General features: G+C 36.3%; 1 pseudogene; it reads left to right on the top strand.

The window, feature by feature from the left end:
- The first annotated feature begins 8,984 nt into the window (after positions 1–8,984).
- On the top strand, positions 8,985–18,213 carry LOC149832957 (putative MOB kinase activator-like 2B; annotated as a pseudogene).
- The last annotated feature ends 4,229 nt before the right edge of the window (positions 18,214–22,442 follow it).

Here is a 22,442-nt window from a genome sequence, read left to right as displayed (position 1 = left end):
CAGGTGATGTATAGATCATACACTCTGCGATGACATGATGGCGCGATGAGTTCAAGATAGAGCTCTTTCCCTGACGTTTCGCTCCTGAGGACACGTTGGTAAATTTGGTATGAAGTGTATTTCAAAAATTCTATTTTAATTAAACATTGAGTTACTAAAACTGTTTTAGTAAACTTTTTTTTGGTTTCAACAAATATAATGAGTTGCAAAATCCCATGAACAAATTCTCAATTATTGAAACTGCATTTCAAAACCATTTGATTTCAATAGTTGTGCGGGATTCGACAAAGGAAAGTTTACGCTGTAATGCGCTCAAGGTCCATTGACTTGTGGTTTTAAAAATATCATTTTCCGCTGAAGTACTATTTAAACTCTGATAATCGTATGATTTCAAACCTTTCTAAACTATTATAAAAGTTACAAGTCCTGGATTTTTGGGGCGTTACATGAACAATTAACAAGCTTTGCTTTGTCCATATTGAACCTCTCAAGAACCTTTTTAATATAATTCTTTTGTAATAACCAGATCAGCCCATGTGATCTGCCATGTACAATTCTCATCCCAAGAATTTGTCTTGCTGGACCTAAGTCCTTCATGGCAAAGGACTTACTCAGTTCTAACTTCAACTTGTTAATCCTGCTTATATCTTGACCCATAATTAGCATATCATCAACGTAAAGCAAAAGAATAGTCAAATTGCGATCTAGAAAATTTTTCACAAACACACAATGATCTGTGGTGGTTCTTGAATACCCATGCTCAGTCATAAAAGAATCAATTTTTTTTACCATTGTCTCGATGCTTGCTTCAATCCATAATCCATACAAGCTCTTCTTTAGTTTGCAAACCAACTGATCCTTACCCTTATCAATGAAACCCTCAGGTTGCTCCATATAAATTTCTTCTTCTAAGTCACCATGAAAAAATGCAGTCTTCACATCAAGTTGCTCAACTTCTAAATTCATACTTGCAGCTATACCAAGTACAATTCAGATGAAGGACATCTTTACAACTGGTGAGAATATCTCATCAAAATCAATTTTCTTCTTCTGACAAAAAACTTTCACAACAAGTTGTGACTTGAATCTAGGTTGAGAGTTGTTCCCATCATTCTTTTGCCTGAAGACCCATTTGTTTTTCAAAATCTTCTTTCCTTTAGGTGGTTTCACCAAATCATAGGTGTGATTCTCATTAAATGACTTCATTTCCTCTTTCATCGCCTTAAACCACTCGATTTTGTTTTTATGTTCCAAAACTTCTTGATAAGTCTCTGGCTCTCCTTGATCTGTTATTATCACATACTCTTGTGAAGAGTATTTTCTAGATGGTTGTTTCTCTCTGGTAGATCTCCTTAACAGTGACTGTAGAGATGGCACTTGGGGTAACTGCTCCTCCTCAATCTCTGGCTCAATATTTTCTCTCTCTATATTATCATGAGATGCTTGCATCTCCTCAATGATATCCTGAACAACTGGTGAATCAAGAGGATTTAAGTCAACAATATCTCTAGTGCTAGACTCAGTTGTCTCAAGCTTGTCAAAGTCTTCAATAGTCTGATCTTCCAAGAAAATAACATCTTGGCTTCTGACAACCCTTTTATCAATTGGATCATACAATTTGCAGCCAAATTCTTCTTGCCCATAACCAAGAAATATGCACTGCTTTGCTTTAGGATCAAGCTTGAACCTCTTATCCTTTGGAATACGAACAAAATCTCTGCAACCAAATACTCTCAAGTGATCATAGGAGACTTTTTTCCCTGTCCAAACTTTTTCTAAAACATCACCATTCAATAGAATAGAAGGAGATAAATTGATAAGATCAATTGTTGTCCTCATTGCCTCACCCCAAAAGGATCTTGACAATTTAGAATGTGACAACAAACATCTGACTCTCTCAAGAATGGTGTGATTCATTCTTTCTGCAACGCCATTCTGTTGAGGTATCTTTTTTGCTGTCTTTTCATGCCTGATGCCATGATTGGTGCAATACTGATCAAATGGCTCAATGTATTCACCACCATTATCCGAGCGAATACATTTCAACTATCTTTCAGTTTCTCTTTCAACCATGACTTGAAAATGCTTAAATACACCTAGAACTTGATCTTCGGTTTTCAGTCTATAAGCCCAAACTTTTCTAGAATGATCATCAATAAAAGTAACAAAATATAATGCACCACCAAGTGTCTTAACCTTTAAAGTACCACATACATCAGAATGTACCAAATCTAGAACATGAGATTTTCTAGATACAATATTTCTACGAAATGATACTCTATTTTGTTTACCATGAAAGCAATAAATACATGTTTTTAAAGATGTACCTTTTATCCCCGCTAGAAGTTCTTTCTTGAATAAGACTTGCAATCTTTTCTCACTCATATGTCCGAGCCTTCTACGCCATAGATCGGTTGATGAGTCATTCTCCATAGCATTCACAACACCCTTGCGAATCTTTGATTGCATAGTGTAAAGAGAACAAGTTTTCTTTCTTTTTGCTAACACCAGAGAACCTTTTGATAACTTCCACCTTCCATCACTGAAATTGTTGTTGTAGCCTTCATCATCCAACTTTTCAGCAGAGATTAAATTTAGCCGAATATCCGGTATATGCCTCACATCTTTAAGTAACAATTTATAACCAATATTTATTTCCAAGCAAATGTCACCTATACCGATAATTTTTTACACATCTTCATTTCCCATTTGAACATTCCCGAAATCACCTTGCGAGTAAGAAGCAAAGAAATCAGCCTGCAAGGTAACATAAAATGAAGCTTCAAAATCAATTACCCAATCTGTCTTTTGTCCAATCAAATTAATGCTAGTATCATCACAGATAATCATGAGTTCACCATCTGTGACTGCAGTTGTATCATTTTGCTTTTCCTCTGAATTTTTCTCTTTGTTTTGCTCTTTGAACTTGAGTTTTCTGCACTCCCATTTCATATTTCCTTTCTTATGACAATAATATCACTCAACGTCTTTCTTTGAACTCGAGCTTGAATGACCTCTTGATTTGTCATGATTGTGCGGAGCCCTACTCTTACTCCTACCTCTCCCACGATTTTTCATCACAAGAGCTTCAGAGGGAGAAGGACTTGATGATTTTTTTTTGTCTCTTCATTCAATAGACTGCTAGTAACTTGGCTCATTGTTACCATTCCATCAGGTGTAGAGTTACTAACTGTGACTACCAAGGTTTTCCAACTTTCAGAAAGTGAATTAAGAAGTAACAAAGCTTGCAACTTATCATCAAATGTAATTTTCATGGTGGCCAACTTATTCACAATGCTCTTAATCTCATTCAAATATTCTGCAATAGAAGTATCCTCTTTATATTTCAGATTCACAAGCTTTTGAAATAGAAAAGCTTTATTTACTGTCATATTTCTATCATAAAGACTATCCAATTTGGTCCAAAGACTATGTGCTGAATTTTCAGTAGAGACATGATGAAAAATACTATCATGAATCCATTTTTGAATGGAACCAACAACTTTTCAGTCTAGTTTTTTACACTTGTCATCTTTCATTTCTTCTGGTTTGCCGCTATCACCCTCTATGGGTCCATCCAAATCTTTACAAACCAAAAGATCTTCCATTTATGTTTTCCAAATCATCCAATTTATGCCATTCAAACTAATCATACGCCCAACGTTGCTTTCCATAATTTTTACACACAAAATATAACAAATCAGAACTGGATTAACCTGGCTCTGATACCAGATGTTGAGAAAAATAGGCTTTCTCCCAAGTAAAAAATAATAGAAGCAATGTAAATATAACAACACAAATAAAAGAAACACACAAGATTTACATGGTTCCCTCAAACTGAGGTACGTCCACGGTGACCTATAGGTCAGCACCTTCCAATATCTCCAAACAGAATTTACAAAATGGCCAAAAGGCACAAGCCTTACAAACACATAAATCGCTATGAAGCTGAAGCACCACCCATAAATCACTATTCAGCTGAAGCGCCATTTCACAAATCGCTATTCAACTGAAGCGCCACACACAAATCACTATTCAACTGAAGCGCCATTTCACAAATTGCTATTCAGTTGAAGCGCCATTTCATAAATCACTATTCAGCTGAATACATAAATCGACCTTGAGACAATCAAAGGTCATGCTTGAGAATCCCTCTGCAATAATGAATATGCGCGGTTCCAATGAGCATGCCAATAAATGTCAGTTAACAAAGGTTCTTATACAGTAAATAGATGGGTCCCACAAAGGAGAAAACCCAACAGTTATCATTTTGAAATTGATAAACAAGACATTTTTTTTTTGTAATGATGAGGAACTCTCATCGAGAACAAGGTCACTTAATAGGCCCGCCTTATTGTGAGGTAAACCCTCGGTGGGGTCACTGACACCCAAGCCCTCACAGAGCCCACCAGTTAATTAAGGCAACCAAACAACCTGTGAGGATAAACAAGTCTTTAAAATAATAATTCAAAAAATGATCTTGTTGTATGGCAAATTTGACACATTTTCTAGAATGCCCCATAATTTACCAAATCCGCTAAATAGAAAATTCCATAGGTTTGTAATTTTTTCTAGACGCTTTTACACCTCACAACTGCGTATTTTCGATTTTCACAGGTCACAATACTAAATGTTGGACTTATGAAACTCGTCAATAAAACTGTAACTGATATTGAGATATTCCAAAAAATATTATGAAATTCCAAATGACATGTGAAACTCGTGAGGAGTATCGCAAGTCACGTTGCAAAAATCTTTTACCTTACAAAATTTTTAAGGAGTATCGCATGAAGTATTGTAAAATTACTAAAAACTTATGAAAGTCCTATATTGTGAAATTCTCAAGGAGTACTGCACTGGTATTGCAAAATTCTTTTTTCTTGCGAAATTCCTATCTATATAAATAACGTTTTATTTCTTAAACCCTTATTTGCATGCGGATGCCTATTTTTGCAAACCTAGGCTTATTTTGGTCCCCAACTGATGGTCCCGAATTCTTTCGGTGACATTCCGACAACATTCAAGCAACCTTTTGACTTTGCAAAAATCCCTCATCGACTACAATTCACAAGGGGTGGAAAACCCTGAAAGCATGAAAGGCACTTCATCGACGATGAGTTTTTTCTGTAAAATCATGGGTGGTACTTCATTGATGGTAAGTTTTTTTGGTAAAAGCATCAACGATGAGAAGATCAACAACATTTTATCGATTGAGTTTTTTTTATAAAAGCATCGACGATGAAAAGCCTGACAATACTTCATTGACGGTGAGTTTTTTTGGTAAAAGCATCAGCAGTGAGATCTTGTGGTATGGGTGGGATAGGAAACCAAAAGTCCAAGAGTTGTTTGTGAGGAAAAAAGTTGATCAGCTGAAAATCCGTTTTCACCATAGAAAATATGAAAAATGATGTAGAATCAATGGAGGGCCGCCCTTCTAATGAACTTTGAAAGTCCCTAAGATGTGTTAGACGATGATAATATAAACTCGATGTATTTCATAGTCATCGTTTGATATATCTCACAGTTAGCATTTATTCGACACATGGTATGGGTGGGATAAAAAAAATTAGGAGAACAAAAAGTGTAGAGTCAATGATGATATTCTATGTTTTCTCTCCATCAAAGATGCGATAAACTACAACATTCTTGAGGCCCAAGAGAATGAGGTACATCTATACATATTCTATTTTTTCTCCATCAAAGAGACAGTGAGAAGCAACATTATTGTGAAAGAATGAAATGAATTCAATATATGAGCGACTTTATTTTATGAAAGAATGAAAAAAATTGCACTTATACATGCGAGCTTCCTTAAAAGTTATGTTGAACGATGATGATGTAGAGTCGACATATCTCACAGTCAGCATTCGATCACATGGTATGGGTGTGATAGGAAAAATCAGGAGAACAACATAGTGTGTAGAATTAATCGATGGTATACTATGTTTTCTCCCCATCAAAGATGTAGTAAAATCCAATATTCTTCAGGTCAAAGAGATGGAAGTACCTTTGCACATATTATATTTTCTCTCTATGCAATGTATAAGCAACTTCATTTTGTAAAAGAATAGAATAAATACAATGTATGAACGACTTCATTTTATGAAAGAATAAAATGAATGCAATATATGAGCGACTTTATTTTATGAAAGAATGAAATGAATGCAATGTATAAAAGACTTTATTTTGTGAATTAATGGAATGAATACAAAATATATGAGTAATTTTATTGTGTGAAAAAATGAAATGAATGCAATATATAAGTGATTTTATTTTATAAAAAAATGAAATAAATCCAATATATTAGTGACTTCATTTTGTGAAAGAATGGAATGACTTCATTTTGTGAAAGAATGGAATGACTTCATTTTGTAAAAGAATGAAATGAATGCAAATTGTATGAGTGACTTTATTTTATGAAAGAATGGAATGGATGCAATGTATGAGCAACTTCATTTTGTGAAAGAATGAAATGAATGCAAATTGTATGAGGGACTTTATTTTTATGAAAGAATGAAATGAATGCATGCAATGTATAAGTGACTTTATTTTTATTAAACAATGAAATGAATGCAATGTATGAGTGACTTCATTTTATGAAAGAATGAAACAAATACAATGTATGAACTACTTCATTTTATGAAAGAATGAAATGTATGATTTCATTTTGTAAAAGAATGAAATGGATGCAAAATGTATGAGCAACTTTATTTTGTAAAAGAATAGAATGAATGCAATATATGGGCGACTTCATTTTGTAAAACAATGTAATGGATGCAAAATGTATGAGTGACATTCATTTTGTGAAAGAGTGAAATGAATGCAATGTATGAGTGACTTTATTTTATGAAAGAATGAAATAATTAATGTATGAGCGACTTCATTTTGTGAAAGAATGAAATAAAAGCAATGTATAAGTGACTTCATTTTATGAAAGAATAAAATGAATGCAAAATGTATGAGTAACTTCATTTTGTAAAAGAGTGGAATGAATGCAATGTATGAGTGACTTCATTTTATAAAAGAATGAAATGAATGTAATGTATTAGCGACTTCATTTTGTGAAGAATGAAATGAATGCAATGTACAAGTGACTTTATTTTGTGAAAGAATGAAATGTATAAGTGACTTTATTTTATAAAAGAATGGAATGAATGCAAAATGTGTGAGTGACTTTATTTTGTGAAATAATGGAATGAATGCAATGTATGAGCGACTTCATTTTTTTTAAAAATGGAATGGATGCAAAATGTATAAGCAACTTCATTTTGTGAAAGAATGAAATATCATCGGAATGTCACTGGAAGGATTGGAGACCACTGGTTGGAGACCAAAAGAACCCTAGGGTTGCAAAAATAGGTAATTTGCATGCAAATAAAGGTTTGAGAAATAAAGCATTATTTATATAGAAAAAATTTTGTAAGAAAAAAGGATTTTGTAATATTGGTGCGATACTTCTTGAAAATTTTACAATACAGGACTTTTGCAAGTTTTTAGTAATTTCACAATACTTCATGTGATACTCCATGCGAGTTTGGCAAGGTAAAGGATTTTTGCAACGTGAGTTATGATACTCCTCAATAGTTTCACAAGTTTTTTAGAATTTCACAATAATTTTTTCAATATCCCAATATCAATTGTGATTTTGTTGACAAGTTTGGTAAGCCCATCAACTTTTAGCGTCGTGACCTATGAAAATAAAAAATTCACAGTTGTGACAGGTAAAAGCATCTAGAAAAAATTGAAAACCTGTCAAATTGTCTATTTGACAGATTTGATAAATTGTAGGGTATTTAAGAAAACAAGTCAAATTTGTTGTATCTGATAATAATTTTGCATGGGGCAAATTTTGACATGTGAAAAGAAGATCACATAAGTTTTGAGCATTTTTGTATTTGATTCATACTCTTATAACTCCCTTTAATTGAGTTTGCAATGTTATAAATGTTGGATGTAGGAAGGAAAGATGAGAGAATTCAAATAAAGAAAACGTGGGTACCACTCCTTTTTGGAGTATGTTTGGACTTGATGATGTGAAATAGTCCCATATTGAAGAGTTTCAAGGATGTTGTGGGCTTTATAACCTACATGGAAGCTCTTACACTTGTTCCAAAGAACAAGAGAGTGGGATGATTGCCACACACATGCGCGCGGGCGCCCGCTCGTCGTGTCGAGCCGGATCGACTCAAGTTCAAGTTCGGGTTCGGGTTCGGGTTCGGGTTTGGGTTCAGGTTCGGGTAATTGGCCCTTTAAGGCCATATCCAATCAGAGTCCAACAATCTTTTTGCTCCAATTTTTTGTTTTATTTGGATTAGATAATGGGTTAAGAGAATGGATAACAGATAGATCCGTTATCGAGTCACGACCCCTCGTATTTCATAATGGGTCTCTTCCACGCTTTTGTAACCGTTCGTGGGTTATAAAAACGTGGTTAGGGCTGGGGTTACAAACACAGAGGAAGTCGCCTGACTCTTCGTTTTCTCTCTCCCTGCTGCTATCTTTCTCTCGTTCTCCTGAGTTTTCCCAGAAAGGGGTTTTCTGCAATAGTGGTTCCAAGAGGTTGTCTTCGAAGGATGATCTATTGTCGGAGTGCACCGATCTCGATCGTCGAGGCTATTGTATCCTGGGAGAAGGACGTTGGACCCTATTTGCACCATCTGTGGGGGCGAATCTTCTCTAAGGGGAGTACTTTTGTACGACTTAGCCTATTACATAATATCAACATGCTTCTGTTATTTCTATTATGTTCTATGCATCTGTTTGGTCATTGGTTTTTGTCTAGATTCCGAAATTATGTGGATATCGACATGTTTGCTCCATGTTCATGTTTCAATCAACTGATAATCTTTATTACCTTATTTATTCATATCCCGATTTATGTCATGATGTTGATTGTGAAACGATGTGATTGGAAAATTTCTCCAACAGTCTTAGAGAATATACAAAACATGTCGACTTCGTCTAGTTTTATACCAAAAGTGGACATGTCTGGTATGCCAAAAAAATTTGCTGGTCAGAATTTTAAGCGTTGGCAACAACGCATGAAAATCTGGTTCACGACTATAAGTCTGTTATCTGTTCTAGATCTCGATTGCTCTTCAGTTTTTGAGATTGACCCTGATTCCGTTGCGGTTAATACGGCTGTAGAGTGGAAAGAGAAGGACAATATATGTCGTGGTTGCATTCTATTGGCTCTGTTCAACACTTTGTTCGATGTATATTGTTCCTCGTCTACCACTGCTAAAGCCTTATAGGATCAACTTGACAAAAAGTACAATACTGAAGACCAAGGTCTTGAGAAGTACTCGGTTGCCAAGTTTATGAAATATCAGATGGTGGAGGGCAAGTCGGTCACTGAACAGACACACAAGTTTCTGTTGTTGCTCCACAGTTTGGCTGAGGCTGATATGAAACTTCTTGAGAAGTTTCAAGTTATGACCATTGTAGAAAATTCCTTAAGTCTTGGGTAGACTTTGGTATGTCTCTCAAGCACCGTAGAGGAAGGATTTCCCTGGATGATCTTATGGTATCCATAGCCATTGAGGAAGAGCATAAGAGTCAGAAACAGGTTGTGATGCCAACTGAACAACCTAAAGTGAACATGATGACCAAATCTTTTAAAGGCAAGAGACAAAAATCGAAACCTGTAATGAAAAACCAATTTAAACCTAAGGCCAAAATCTAGAAGAAGGCAAAGAACAAACCATATTGGAACTGTGGATAGGTTGAGCACTGGGCTAAGGAATGTCCTTCTAAGAAGACCAAGGCTCATGGGACCGCAGATGGAACGCCTCAAGTCAATATGGTGACTGAGGTCGTTGAGACCAGTACTGGGTATGTTTCTGTTAATGCACAAATCTATCATGTTTATGAGCCGCCTAAGTGGTTGGTTGACATTGGGGCTAATGTGTATGTTTGTGCTGATAAGTCTGTCTTTGTCTCATACAAGGCTGATGCAGGCAGATCCGTGACTCTGGGCAATTCAACGACTGCAAAAGTATTAGGGATTGGACGCATGAATCTGAAGTTTCCTTCGGGACAAGTTCTATCTTTAGACAGAATGCACCATGTGCCTGTAGTTAGAAGGAACATTTTAAGTGATTCATGTCTAGTTAGAGAAGGTTATGAATTCAATTTTAAATATAATAAAGTTGTTATTTTACATTCTAGAACCTTTACTGGCAAGGGGTATTTAGATGATGATTTGTTTAAACTTTGAGTTGAACATGTTTGCAGTAATAAATTAGAGAATAATATTTCTTCTGATTCATTGTCTAATGTTGCTTATAATATAAAATCATCTGACTTGTGACATAATAGATTGGGTCATGTGAATTTTAATTTTGTAAAACGCATGATGAACTTGAAGATTATTCATGCGCATTTCATAGATAAAACTAAAAAATGTGAAATTTGTATGCAAGCAAAACAATGTAGGAAACCATTCCATACGATTGTTAGAGATTTTGAAATATTGTATCTGGTACACACATATATCGGTGAGTTTAATAAAGTGTTAACCAGAAATCATAAAAAGTACTTTATCACTTTTATAGATAATGCCACTAAATACTGTTATGTGTATCTGCTAAAATCAAAAGATGAAGCTTTTGATAAGTTTCTTATTTTTAAGAATGAAGCGGAAACACAAACTGATAGAAAACTTAAAAGTTTGAGGTCTGATAGAGGAAGAAAATATACCTGTAACAAACTTGATGAATATTGCAAATCTGTTGGAATAATTCATGAGTTTACCGCTCCATATTCTCCTCAATCTAATGAGATTGCAAAAAGGAAGAATAGAACTCTAACCGACATGATAAATGCTCTACTAAGGAGTTCTAGATTACCTACCTATATGTGGGGGGATGCTCTAAATATAACTTGTCATATTCTGAATAGAATTCCTTAAAAGCATAAATACAGTAGCCCTTTTGAACTCTGAAGAAATAGAAAATCTAGCTTGAAATACCTTAAAGTGTGGGGGTGCCTTGCAAAGGTACTTATTCCAGAGCACAACAAGAAGAAGATGGGTCCTAAAACCGTAGATGTTGTCTTTTTGGGTTATGTAGAGAATAACTATGCTTATAAGTTCTTAGTAATTAAGTCTGAGATATCTGACATAAATGTAAACTTTATTGTTGAGCTTCGAGAAGCTACATTTTTTGAGGATGTATTTCTCATGAAAGTTGGTGTACCTCAGAATCTTTCTTCTTTAGATATACTTTTAACTTCTGGTTTCATTCTCGAACATGTAGAAAGGATGACAGATGTGGTGGTTGAGCCATCTTGTTCACACCCTAGACCAATTGAGTTTGAGGAAGTGGTTGAACCAAGAAGGAGCAAGAGACCACAGATTACCAAGGATTTGGGAAGTGACTGTATCACTTACCTTATCGAGGATGATCCTTCCACTTTCCGAGATTCAATGGCTTCACCTGAAGCAAGGCATTGAAAAGAAGCCATAAAGAGTGAAATTGACTCTATTGTCTATAATGGCACTTGGAAACTGGTTAATCTCCCTCGTGGTAGTTCCACTATTGGGTGCAAATGGATCTTTAAGAAAAAGTTAAAACCAGATGGATTCATTAATAAATACAAGGCGAGACTGGTTGCCAATGGGTTCAAACAAAAGGAGGGTTCCAATATGAGAATTGTGAATGAGACAAACTCGTTTCTTAATAATAAATTTGATATGAAAGATATGGGTGTTGCAAATGTGATCTTAGGCTTAAAGTTGACTCGCTCAACTGATGATATATTTATTTTTCAATCTCATTATATTGAGAAAGTACTTGAGAAATTTGGTTATAACCAAGGAAGATCTGTAGCAACTTCATATGACTCTTTTATTATTCTTTATAAGAATATGACTGGTGTCCTGTGTCTCAATTAAGGTATTCCCAGATTATTGAAAATTTGATGTATCTTGTAAATTGCATGAAACTAGATATTTTGTTTTCAATGACAAAATTAAATAGATACACAAGTTGTCCAAATCACACTCATTGGAAGGCATTTAACAGGGTCCTTAGGTACCTAAAAGAAACTATTTCCTTGAGTTTGCATTACAAAAGAATCCCTGTTGTACTTAAGGGATATAGTGATGCGAGTTGGATAGCCATGAACTCTAGAAGTTATGGCGTAACAGAGTATGTATTTACCTTGGGTGGTGGCACAGTCGTCTGGAGATCAGTAAAGCAGATCATCTTGTCACGGTCTACTTTTGAGGCTGAGCTCTGTGCTTTAGATATCACAGGAATAGAAGCTGAATGGTTAAAGAGACTTCTTGAGAAACTTTCTTTAATGAATAAACCAATTTCTGCAATATTTGTGCATTGTGACAATATGACCACAATTGCAAAGATCAAAAGCACAAAATATAATCAAAAGCAGAGAAGACACATCCAAGTCAGAATAAAATCTGTAAGAAAATTGATGTCTCAGTCAGTGGTTGTTGTGAATTATGTTGGATCCAAAGATAACACAATTGATCCATTAACGAAAGGACTAGATAAGTCATTAATCTTGAAATCTAGGGAGGGGATAAGAATGAAACCCATCAGTAGTTCATCTATAATGCCAACCCAACCTATCTGAGTAGAGATCCCATAAAATAGGTTCAATGTGGTAATAACAAGCTATATGGTGAACTTGATAACACCTTCTTAATGTGATACTATGCATCTGTGTCTGTTTCTCTGATTACTCTGGAAAGGTGTTGTAGTTGTAAGTTAAGAAAAAGTTAAAACTCTGAATGGGTTTAAAGCCTTCTAGGCGAGATGTTAGCAGTGCATCTCTGGAGAAGCCCACTTATGCGAGTGTGACTATGTGGCTACAGTTTAAGGAATTGGGTTATTCCTGAAGTCACTCATAAAACATGATTCAGGCACATGGCCTTTAACACGCTGCCCCTAAAGATTACAAACAAAACCTTTATCATGTTGTTGCTAATGGACACTCCTACACCAAAGGTTCAAGTTCAAGACTTTAGTTCACTTCGTTCCTATAGGGGTAAAGTTGGTTAACTAAGGTAGCGATTCAAATCGAAAGGTACCATTACTGAAAGCATGATATGTCCTGCTGCAGATTACTCTATCTTGCATTTTGGTTTCCTCTTGTTTTCATTCTTTGAATTTGTGGGAGAATGTTGGATGTAGGAAGGAAAAATGAGAGAATTCAAATAAAAAAAATGTGGGTACCACTCCTTTTTGGAGTATGTTTGGACTTGATGATGTAGAATAGTCTCATATTGAAGAGTTTCAAGGATGTTGTGGGCTTTATAACCTACATGAAAGCTCTTACACTTGTTTCGAAGAACAAGGGAGTGAGATGACTAAAACACATACGCGCGTGTGCATGCGCCTGCCCGCCCCATCGTGTCGTGCCGAGCCGAGCCGGGCTGGGCCGAGCTCGGGTTCGGAGAATTGGCCCTTTAGGGTCATATCCAATCAGAGTCCAATGATCCATTAACGAAAGGACTAGATAAGTCATTAGTCGTCTGACTATTTGTTTTCTCTCTCCCTGCTGCTATCTTTCTCTTGTTCTCCCGAGTTTTCCTAGAAAGGGGTTTTCTGCAATAGTGCTTCTGAGAGGTTGTCTTCGAAGGACGATCTACTATCAGAGTGCACCGATCCGGATCGTCGAGACTATTATATCCTGAGAGAAGGACGATAGACCGTATTTGCACCGTATGTGGGGGCGAATCTTCTCTAAGGAGAGTACTTTCGTACGCCTTAGCCTATTACATAATATTAACATACTTCTGTTGTTTCTATTATGTTATATGCATCTGTTTGGTCATTGGCTTTTGTCTGGATTCTGGTATTATGTGGATAACGACATGTTTGCTCCCTGTTCATGTTTCAATCAACTGTTAATCTTGATTACCATGTTGATTCATATCCTGATTTATGTCATGATGTTGATTGTGAAATGATGTGATCGGGAAATTGCTTCAACAGTAAAAACATATGGCATGCCTAACGAGAATCATTCTCTTATAAATGTGAGAACAATTTTCATAGAAAGCCAAGCAGACGTGTCGTTTAATTGTCGGCTGATTGAGATATTTTTAAAGCAAACAAGAACAGCAACAGACTACAATCTAAAGTTTGGAACAACAGCACCACTTTATTTCGGTGCATTTTGACCTGAATGGCTTAAGTGTATGAAGCTACAGTATCCTCAAAAAACAGAAAGGTGCCCTATGATGCCTATAAAATGGATCGTCCAAAAAGCATGGGGATATTTTCTCCTGTTTAAAGTTCCAAACATGTGTCCCGATAGCATAGGTTAGACATTCTTCAGATCCGAGTCCGCAGCCACCAATGAAGACAATGCGTGCCAATGTGGGACCAGAGCTTAGGTTGACTTGTTTGAAAACAGGGGAGCAAAAACGAAACTTGTGTGGCCAACAGAGGCTCTGCTTGTCTGGTAGGAGCAGCTAGTGCAAGTCACCTTGTGTTGGGACATTGCAGGTTCAAAACCCAATGGTATATAACTGGTAGGGGTCTGCCTAACCCCAGCTTGTATTTCAAAAAAAAAAAAGGAAACTTGTGTTTAGTGTAATTCTGATGTTTAGTTTCTCTTTGTACGTATGATATATCTGCAACATATAGAGGAATTCTCTGAATTGCTAGTAGCTTTCTTAAAGATCCTCTTCTTGTCTGTGGGGAGATAGGTTGTTCTTCAACTTTCTTTTTTAAAGAATCTTTTTCTTCAGTTTTCATACTAGAAGATACATCAGGCCCCTGTATATATCATTGTCATTGTTAAAACTCCCAGTTTGATCTGAAGAATTGATTGTCAATTGGAGGTAGGATTAAATATAGACGTATTCTGTTGGAGTTAACAGGTTGCATAGCATGCAGTAGGCGGAGAGTCTACTGAACGAGTACCAAGGCTTGCTTAAGTGCCTGCTTATGTGACACATGCCAATCATATGCTTATGTCACATAGGCAGGCACTTAAGCATTATTGTATCCCAGATCCAGCGCCTACTGTTTTTAAGTTGGGAGTCATCAGCCTGTAAACAGGTTGGTCTAAATAAGTCTAAATCAAATTCACACAACTGAGGCCAAATTTATATCTTTATTTATTTTCTAATTTTTCTGGGTCAAATTAGAAATTTCATACTCTGCTTTTGTAAGAGTGGGCTTGAAATTCTGTCCAACTTTAGGTCACAGCATTGTAAGAAAGAACCAGGAAATTGGTCTATTTCAAGATTTCTAAGTGACTGAAGGTAGAGAAGAACCCTTTTTAAGTGCAGGTAATAAGCATTGTTCTGTATAGTGGGGTTTAAATTTATATGATTAGCATCCCATTCTCAGCTAAAACGCACCCTTTATCTTTTTTTTTTTTAGCTTCTTATCACTCATACGGTTCAGGACAATTCATCAGGAACAAGGGATAATCTATTACAAGACTAAGTTTATTTGTATTAGCAGTAAGATTCTGATCTATTACAAGACTCAGTGTAATGCATCAGCAGTCGATTCTGTCACTGATAATGGTCTTAGCATATTCATAAGGAAACTCCACCCGAGGTTTACCTCCCCGGGGAGGCCTATTAAGTGACTCGGGTTCTCGGCGAGGGTTCCATATCATATAAAAATGAAGTATGGTACAAAACTAAGAGTAAGGAACATTAAAAGTCAATTCCAACACCAAGAACTATGTAAATAAAGGGTGCCTATGTCATACGAACTTGCCTCCCCCCATGCAAATCTATGAAAATGATGACTTCTGCATTCACGTGGCCTCTGTGTGAACACTCAAAAAAAGTGGGTTTTACTTTGGAGGACCATGTTCATGAATTGACACGTTATCACATTCATGGTGTCATGCATCTAGGACCAAAAAAACCCTGCTCTTTATGGTTGCATGATGTGATGGACTGTAAGGATTGTTGGGTCATGTGGATAGAGTAATTCATAGCACTAAAATAAAGTATGATCATGGTATCAGAAGAAAAAAGGTGGTGGCCATTGTTCCCTTTTATGACTGACAGGAGCATTTTTCTCAAGTATGGTTGGTAAAGGTTGCCGCTCATTATTAGCCCACTTTGGGGTTCTGGCTAAAATGCATTCCATTGCCGTCAATTCAGCACCATACTTAACATCAACGTCACTTTCCTTGCACGCTTTTCATCTACTCTACTAGGAAAAGAGAGGATATATGACCCAATTCAAGGAGAGATATGCTTTGTAGATTTTGTGGTGAGGAGGATTATGTATCATTTATGCATCCAAAATATAGCGCATTAGTGCTTTTTCTTTTGTGTTGCCTTTTTGTATTTCAATCAGCAAGTTGGCAATATTCACCATGTAAGAACTTGGGTAAAGAACATGTTGTGGGTGTCTTGAATTCTGGACCCGCTTCAAATTATGACTTATCAAAAAATATTTTAATGATCATACAATGTGAATTTTCAATGGAGTTTGTGATGGTACCCGAGGGATCGGACTTCCTTCGGAGGTGCAGTGGTGGAGCTCCTGTAGTATGGACTTATCTAGTTATGTATCTTTTTCCTTTTGTACTGGTTAGGTTTTTATGCCCATCATATATATAGCCATCTCTTTTTTAGAGTTGGACATGAGAGGGGATTAAGGTTTTGAGAGCTCCATATTCAGATTTTGAGAGCTCCATATTCGCCTCTGTATTTCTTAGCATCTTGCTCGTGGATTTTTGTTCCTCTTTGGCTCGTGGATGTATGCTTGAGTGCCGAACCTCATAAATCTGGTGTATTCTCTTTATCATGTGGTTTGCTTCGTTTCTGTTGTGGTTTGCATAACAGAACAAATAAAAAAAAAGTGTTTGTAATGGAATAAGGTATAGTCACAGCAAAAAAAATATTTTCCAGTGACCAAGATTAAAGTTCTTTTTGGGCGTTCATCTATGTGAATGTTGAATGATTTTTTTTAGTAATTACTATTAGGCAGACTCTATTGTTTTCAATATGTGAAACAAAAAAAAATAAAATAAAATAATGGATACATGATTAAAAAAGCTTTGCATCCAAATGGACGAATAAATGAAGGCATAAAAGAATGAGTTATGAGATTAACCGGCAGATTATATATGTAGGTTTATTGAATGCAGTTTTAATTTTATAACATGAGGTCAGAAAATCACACGATAGATTTTTCCGTGAAAATCAAGGTAAGGTATAGGAAACTGGAGAATCAAATTATGATTGCCTGTGATCTGAATATGAGATCCAATAAAACTGGATCCATATTAAAGTTTTCTAATAAGTGCTTTTTAAATATAAATTTTGTTGTCTTCCAAAAATTCCTTTCAAAAGAATGAGGCTTTTTACTTATATTTTCAAATCTTTCATTTCAATAATCGATTTTTCTCTCAATCTTTGACTATAAAAGAACTTTCATGCTTTTGAGAAGATTTTTGTTTGTTTTTGAACAAAGCATTCAACAAAATGACTGTAAATTAAAATTTTGTAGCCCTTATTTGTTATTATGCTTTTTGTGCATTATTGGCAGTAAAAGGTGAAACCATGTGATATATTTAGGATTGTTATCTCATTTAAAATAATATTTTAAAGGTGTAAATTACAGGTACGACTGCAGGTGAGCTGGGGTCCAAATAGAAAAACCCAGAGGTATCTGCACCAGAGTTAATGGAGTATTTGATAGACTGGATTGAAGCATAACTTGACAATGAATCTATATTTCCCCAAAAAATTGGTAAAATGCAATTTCCTTGTTATGATTCAGGATTTTGTTGCAGGGGCATCATTCCCTCCCAATTTTAAAGATGTAGTTAAGACTATTTTCAAATGCTTATTCCGTGTTTATGCCCATATTTATCATTCACACTTCCAGAAGATTGTGAGCCTCAAAGAAGCACATCTTAATACTTGCTTTAAGCAATTCATTCTGTTTACATGTGTAAGTCCTCCAACTTAGTTATTTTTCTTAAAGGATTTTAACAAGTTTAATCAGAAAGTGAGAATGCTTCCATACCTTTTTTATCCTTTGCTTTTTTCATGGCACCTTGTGCCGAATTTGTGGTTGAAGTCTCTTTTTGATTTCCTGCTTATTCTTGTTGGTAAAAAGAGTATGTTTTCACTGATCAATGTGGAGAAATTGAAATTCAGATTCCATCATTAATGATTGAAAAGATTAATTCCTTCATGTTTCAACAGGAGTAGCAGCAAATGATGCTTGGCCAACAATAGCAGCCTCTTAATCCATATGGTGTAATTGGAGTTCACCCCTATGGTTCACGCATGCCTGTTCCAGCTTATAATTCATATGGTGTCGTGATTTAGGCCACAGATGTGTAGAGAGAGAAGTAGCAGGGTAATAGGATGCAATTTACAATGTATTTTGAAAGATGACCTATAGCTTCTTTATAGTTGAATGTTCAAGAGAGAGATTGAGCTTTGGTGGGGCTACAATTTATATATGATGATGTAATTTAATTTATTTGAAGAACTGAACGATGTTTGTACAAATTTGTTTATGTTATGAAACTTTGATTTTAAATCATTGAAACTATCCAGGTTTACATGGAAAGCCACAATCAATATAAAATGCATATTTTGTATATTTTATTACTTGTGCAAGGTTTATAATGCTATCTAAAATGTACTGTTAAACAATTTTTAAAAAAAAAACTGTAACTATAGTTGCGTTTTATATTGCCACCAATAACATATAGTGGCAATTAACAATTGCACCTATAGTCTGACGGTGTGCGGGTAAAATGGTGCTTAATATTTAGCGGCATTATTGAATTGCTCATCATAAAAACCGGTATTTTCAAATTTCCGCTATATCCCTATGAGTTGCCGCTAAAAGCCTATAGTGAGAAGAGCTGCAGCAGCGAATACATGATCACCACTCTGCAATAAGCGGCGATTTAGGGGGTCTTCAGTGGCATTATCTAATGCCACTAAAGACCCCTTGTAGTGTGCTCTTACTTTGTTTTTTCTCAAGAAGAAATAAATGAGGATGAAGAAAATATTTATTATGATCTCAAAAAGACAGAAACCCAAATGTGTGTGTGCGCTCCCACGCACACACCGTTTTTCTCTTTTGCTGAAATTTGCTTTCCCTGCACTACCACAACCAACCTTTTCGGACAAGACCATTCAAATCCAAACCCCACAAATGATTCTCATTACTATTCCCTTTCTCTTCATTCAGGATTGTCATCAAATAGCTCAGTTTTCGCCTCACCTGACCTGGATCCACTCAAATATGCCCAATAATCCTACCCTACCACACTGGTGCCTAGTTTTGTGCAGCTCCGACTCAGATTTGGATTTGATGCAAGATATGGTTGGGATCCAACAAATGTAATATGTAAACTGTGAGAAAATTGTGAAGTTTACCAAATAACCGGTCCAGTTCATGCTCACTGAGGCTGGGTCATACCTTTTATGGCTAACTGAGCATAGCCAGGACTAGGACCAGTTTTTTTTTGTTGGACATTTTCGATCGAGTCCAACCCTGACTAACCCGGTTTGACACAAGGCACTAAAGAAGGCATTATTAGGGAGTTGGTGGGGAGGGGGTTATACGTGAATGAGAAGAGTTCACATTCAATATGTCATGTAAAGGGTTCACATGCATGAATACCAATTTAACCTCCCCCCCCCAACTCTCCTTCCACTATAAATTGAAGCATGGTTGCTTGATGGCTTGGCTCATCATGAGCATCAATAGGCTAAGGAGAAACGCCGCGCACCTGTGCCAACACTCATTTAATCCATGACGTCTATTGGTATGTGCTATTGCTTTTAACATTCCGGTTCTGGGTTTTTAAGAACGACAGCATTCTTACCCGGGTCCAAGCACATATGACCTCCAATTTGCACTAAAACTCGTACAAAAGCTGACCTTATCTACCACAATCTCAACAAAAATATAAACCACTCATTATGCTCTCCCCAACATTGTGGTTTGACCTAATGGGGAATAATTGAATCCCCTTTAGTAGTGAGGATCATCTGTGCCTCCAAATTCTTTTCAGTGGGACCGCTTTGATGAGACATTGCACTTTTTCTTTTCTTGTTAACATGTTATTGAATTATGTAAATCTTGTCCTTAACGGTGATATCAGTCTTTTCCAATTTAGAGCCGCTGTAATTCTTATGGACAATGTAAGCTTATAGAAGAAAATTGAGAACATAGTTGTCAGATTGTCGCTTTTGTTTTCTCGATATTCATGGATGGAAAGCCCTGGTTAGAGATTTGATATATGGCCCACTTCCAAGCAATTAAAATCACTGTTGTCAGTATCGGTATCGGCCCTTAATCGTGGGCCACCGATTCAGCTGTATCGGCTGATACTCAGCTGAATCGTTCTGTATCAGCCAGAAGATAATAAAAAATATTATGTGTCAACATGACACATGTTAAAATCATTAAAATAATAATAAACAATTATATTTTAGTATTTTTTTGGCATTTATTTAAAAAATAGCTGATTCAGGGTGAAGCGTATAGAAATTCTGCCAATACAATGTGTCGATACTGATAACATTGGTTAAAACCCTTGCCACTCTTTTTACTTACCAGAGAGCATGCTGCTTTGATCTTAAGGCACGAGATGCACACCCCTAGTGTCAACCTTTTGACGTCCAACTACTTGAAGGCTTTAAGCCAATGCACTTATCCAAAAATGTTCATTGCTCTTGTTGCTGAGTATTGTCTCTTTTGTTTGAAAGGCTCAGAAAAATGAATTGAGATCAGGTGCAATGTGATTGCATACTTTTAGTGTGGTGCTGCACCTGATCATCTACCACCTGATGTTGAGCCCCACAACTGACAAGCTGTATCCCGAAGATCGTGTGTGATTATGTGCATGGCAGCACATGCAATCACATTGCACCTGATCCTGCCCTCCCAAAAATGCTACTCCATACCTACCACAGTTGACAGGGAAAAATCAGGGTTAACCTGATGACCCAGTTCCTTTATTTTCCTTTGTTTCAGTTCTAAATCCAAATTGTAAAGTATTAGCACTAAGGAATCTGTGTTTTTGGAACTTGAAGAGGGTTTTGTGCAATGTTATCAGTATCGGTGTGTATCGGCCTATACACATCCTATTGACAGAAAATCGATACGCTGCAAGCCTGAATCCACTATATATTTTTTAATAAATATAAAAAATGCCAAAAAAATGTTAATATTATTTTAAAATTATTTTAATAGTTTTAACACGTGTTACACTATGATTGAACGTAAAAAAAAAATATTATTTTTGAGCCGATACAAAAAAATTCACTTGAGTATAATTCGGCCGATACAGCTGAATCGGTGGCCGATACCGATACTGACAACATTGGTTTTGTGTCATACAAATTGCAAAATTTCCCTACTTGTTCTGTAGGTTTGATGCTCCAGGGAAACCATACATGCCCAAGTTAATCATTTTGGCATGAAAAGAGCTATTGGTAGATGGCCACCGGTACTGGACGAACACTTTGTTTGGCCATTTGGGTCATATATAGTACCCAATAGATGCAGGAAAGAATAGCAAGGGATTGTTTATCTGGGCTAGAAGAATGTCCACTTTTATGTAAGTAGGGGCTGTGTCAATCTAGGATATATAGGGTTAGTCTCACGTGGAGAATCGGTTGCAAAAGCTTTGCAATTGTTATATAGAAACGTACGTGATATGTATTTTTTATGTTGATGCAAATACTTTGATCCTCTATCTAAAAGGATACATGAAAACCAATAGGCTACAAAGCTCTCTCTCTCTCTCTCTCTCTGGATTTGGCTATCCTTAAACTTTTTAAGGCCAACCCACGACAGATCCTCGAAGAAATTCTTCTGAATGGTACATACGACCAATTGGGCCCACTAAAGTGGGTGCACAGTATTGATTGCCTTTCTAGCCTTCGGCCTCACGTCAGCGACGGACCAATTTTCTTGAGTCTCTCTATGATGTCGTTCTTTTGATGTTTTGGCTTCAAAGCACGCATTGCTAAGGAGGGAAGTTCGGTTTCATTACTGTCTGTAGAGTTCTTTGATCAGGCTCTCGTTCCGTTTCGTTCGCCCTACTCCTCTCCTTTGTGTCGTTGCTATGTCCGACCTTTGCTTTGGATTGATAGGTTGAGTAGACGTGGTCCACATGGCCTGGTTCGTAAAGATTGCCATTCGAATATCTGAAACCCACTTGAAGACCTAAGGGTTAATCATCCATGAGAAATCCATCTATGAAGTCAGATTTGATGAAATTTGCAACAATGAGATGGTAAGCGATGGAGAATGAGTGAGTGCAGGGATGAGACTCTCTCTCTCTCTCAACCTACTTATCATCCTTATGCATGCCTATAAATGGGTGCTCTCTATGAAGAAAAATGGAAAGAATCTTTCTGACTTGGCCAACCTATGGAAGTCTAATAATGAGCCATATAAGTCACTCTTTTCAAGTCTCATTAGTTTCTCACATGATGCATG

Source organism: Nuphar pumila, chromosome 7, assembly GCF_984573655.1.
Source record: "Nuphar pumila chromosome 7, dmNupPumi1.hap1.1, whole genome shotgun sequence".
Classification (NCBI taxonomy): domain Eukaryota; kingdom Viridiplantae; phylum Streptophyta; class Magnoliopsida; order Nymphaeales; family Nymphaeaceae; genus Nuphar; species Nuphar pumila.
The sequence above is the reverse complement of the archived record's forward strand: the minus strand, read 5'-3'. Positions and strand labels throughout refer to the sequence as shown.